The 3,083-nt window shown below is 37.1% G+C and overlaps 1 protein-coding gene across 7 annotated transcripts in view; it reads left to right on the top strand.

Annotated features, from left to right (window-relative positions):
• LOC116076226 (A-kinase anchor protein 17B) overlaps positions 1–3,083 on the top strand; it is a 38,303-nt gene that overhangs the window by 15,078 nt on the left and 20,142 nt on the right. The window contains exon 4 of one of the 7 annotated variants that reach the window (XM_031350079.1): positions 2,421–2,550. The exons of the other annotated variants lie outside the window; for them this stretch is intronic. The gene's annotated coding sequence lies outside the window, so the exon portion shown is untranslated. The remainder of the gene's footprint in view (positions 1–2,420; positions 2,551–3,083) is intronic. 7 annotated transcript variants of the gene reach the window in all.

Here is a 3,083-nt window from a genome sequence, read left to right as displayed (position 1 = left end):
ATATATATACACGAATGATGTATAGACATGTTTATTTGATTTAAACAGGTATAAAAATAGAAATCATTAAGCTGGGTGTGGTGGCCTTTGATCTCAACACTCTGGAGGCAGAAACAAGCAGATCCCTGTGTTCCAGGACAGCCTGGTTTACAGAGCAGGACTACATAGATCCCTGTGTTCCAGGGCAGCCAGGACTACATAGAAAAAGCCTTGTCTCAAAAAAGTGGGGCAGGGGCTGGAGAGATGTCTCAGAAGTTAAGAGCACTGGCTGTTCTTCCAGAGGTCAATTTCCAGCAACCACATGGTGGCTCACAGCCATCTGTAATGAGATCTGGTGCCCTCTTCTGGCATGCAGGTATAAATACAGGCAGAACACTACACATGATAAATCTTTTTTTTTTTTTTTTAAAAAAACCTCACATAAAATATAGATTATTTTTAAAAAGCAAAGACCATGTGAAGAGAAAGCTAAAAAAGTTTATAGACCTATTTTTAAGAATGAAGTAGAGTTCTCTAACAGATTTAATTAAATAAAGATTGCCGCACTGACCTGGAACTGGGAAAGCATTCTGATTTAGAAGAAAGCACTTGCTAGTGTATTAATATATAAATTTCTTTTTAGAAATACATATTCTTAAACAGGTTGTGAATTACATGCTTTTCAGATAGCTGAGTGATTGCCAAAGACAGGAGGATTACAAAAAGGCACAACAAAATTTGTGAAAATGGTTGTTTCCACTGTCACGATCATGGTGGTGGTTTTTGTGAAGGTGTGTATACATGTGTCAAGACATTACAATGTGCACTGCTGACATTTGGTCAGTTTATGTTATAAAATGTATAATACTAGGCATCAATCATTTTTCTATGAAGCAGTCTTTCTGTTTTCATGGCACTGGGGATGGAACCCAGGGCCACCTGCCTGCTAGAGAAAGCTTTCTACCACTGTGTAACATTCCCAACCCAAATCAATGAAGCGGTTTTCTAAAAATCACCTGCACAACCTGTGATATAGCTAGTAGCACAGTTGCCACGCGACCCTTTGTTTCTAAGAATTTTATCCCAAGCTCCCAGGCTTCAGCCATGACTCATATAACCTTCAGTTCTGGAAACAGATGCTGATGATGGCACATTAGAGGGCTGCATTGGGGGTGGAAAGGAGACTGTTGTATTAATTTGTTGCGACCCTTTCCTAGACAAGTTTGTGTCTGCAGTTGTGGATTGCTTCTAGGTAACCACTCTGAGAGGCTGCTTGTCTAACGTGTAAGAGGTTCTGGATTCCATTTCTAGCACACCTGGATGAGTAAACAAATAATAAGTGGATAAAGTATGCAAGGCAAAAAGGGGAAGTTGTTCTCCTCTACTTCCAACCCACTTTCTAGAGGACGTATTGCTAACAATTTGATGTATGTATTTTCAAACTTCATGTATGTATCTGCAGACATAATATGTGTTTACATTATTCTATGAGTTTATTATATCTCATTTTTGAAAATATTAATTATTCTGCAATGTCTTTCCTCTAAAACTATCATGGGTACTCCATCTTATCAGTAAATGCACCTCCCTCTCTTCTCTTCCTCCATCCTTCCTCCTTTTTTTTTCACTCCATCTTCCCCTGTTCCCCTTTTTTCCCCTCCTTGTTTATTTTCCCTTATTTTTATTTAAAAATCCTTTCATGCAATACATTTTGATTATGTTTCCCCACTCCATCTCCTTCCAGGTCCTCCTCTTGTCCCTAACCACTCAACTGTGTGTGTCTGTCTGTCTCTCTGCCTTCCTGTTTCTCTTTGTGTGTGCCTATCTCTTTCCATGCTCCCCCCAATCATGTCTGAGGCATCCTTCAACAACAGGTGCAACAATGGAATAGATTGTTTGCAGCTATGTGCCAGCTGTTATACTAATTTCCCATGGCATGGCTGTTGCACTGAAAGTATGATATATGCAAAAATCCGATTACTTGGTGTGCAGTAGGCCCTTGACAGAATTTTAAATATGAATTGAAAATTAGCTTTCTATTCCTGGAAAGTAATTGAAAATGAAATATCCACATGCATTTAATTTTAAGATCTAAAGTCTATGATTAGAGAAGGGGTAAGAACAACTGTTTTTGTTATTGCGGTCTTAGGAAAATTGGAATTTGAGAGTCATAGTCGTGATGATTTGAAAGGGGGCATTTAAAAAGTGAAAAATTTTAATTGGCTAAAATTTTAAACAACAATTTTAAAACTAAAAGTACAAATATATGTATACAAGGGACATAATTTGACATTGCAATATATACATGCAATGTGTAATGATCAAATTAGGGTATGATATGTCCATCTCCTCAGACATGCATCATTTCTTTGGGTGGAGAATATTTACAAACTAACCTACTGGGTATTCTGAAATCTACAATTAATTTTTCTTTTCTCTAGATGCCCTACTGTTCTATAGAACATTATCTTGGCTAGTCAACAGTACTGCATGTACACTAACCACCTGCTTTCCAGGTCCTCTTCTTCTATTCTTCTCAGCCTGTGCTAACTACTCTCTATTTCTATGAAAGTAAGTATTTTAGCTTCCTTATATTCTTGGCTTATTTCATTTACCATATATTTCCTAGCTCTTCCTAGTTGTGGAAATGACAGGACTTCATTCTTTTAGAGCTTGGGAATATTCCATTGTGCTTATATACTGAATATTCTGAATCTGTCCTCTAGTCTATGAGCACCCAAGTTAATTCTGCAGTAAGCATGAGAGTGCTTCTTGACATACTGACTTCATTTTCTTGGACATATGCCCAGTTAGGAGACATCTGTGTCATGTTCTAGCTCTGGTACTATTTCGAGTGTTTTGAGAAGCCTGATATACATCCTACTATATATACTACATACTACTATATATAGTAATATCCAAGCACTATTTATTCAAGAGACTTTTTCCAATGTATTTTTTTTGGTGCCTTTAAAAAGTAGCAGTTATTTCTGGGTCCTGTATTCTGTTGTATTGGTCAATGTGTCTGCTTTTATGCTAGTAACATGCTGTTTTGCCTACAGTAGTTTTATATAACATGTTTTGAAATCAGATATTATATCTCC

Source organism: Mastomys coucha, chromosome X (genome assembly GCF_008632895.1).
Source record: "Mastomys coucha isolate ucsf_1 chromosome X, UCSF_Mcou_1, whole genome shotgun sequence".
Classification (NCBI taxonomy): Eukaryota; Metazoa; Chordata; class Mammalia; order Rodentia; family Muridae; genus Mastomys; species Mastomys coucha.
The sequence above is the reverse complement of the archived record's forward strand: the minus strand, read 5'-3'. Positions and strand labels throughout refer to the sequence as shown.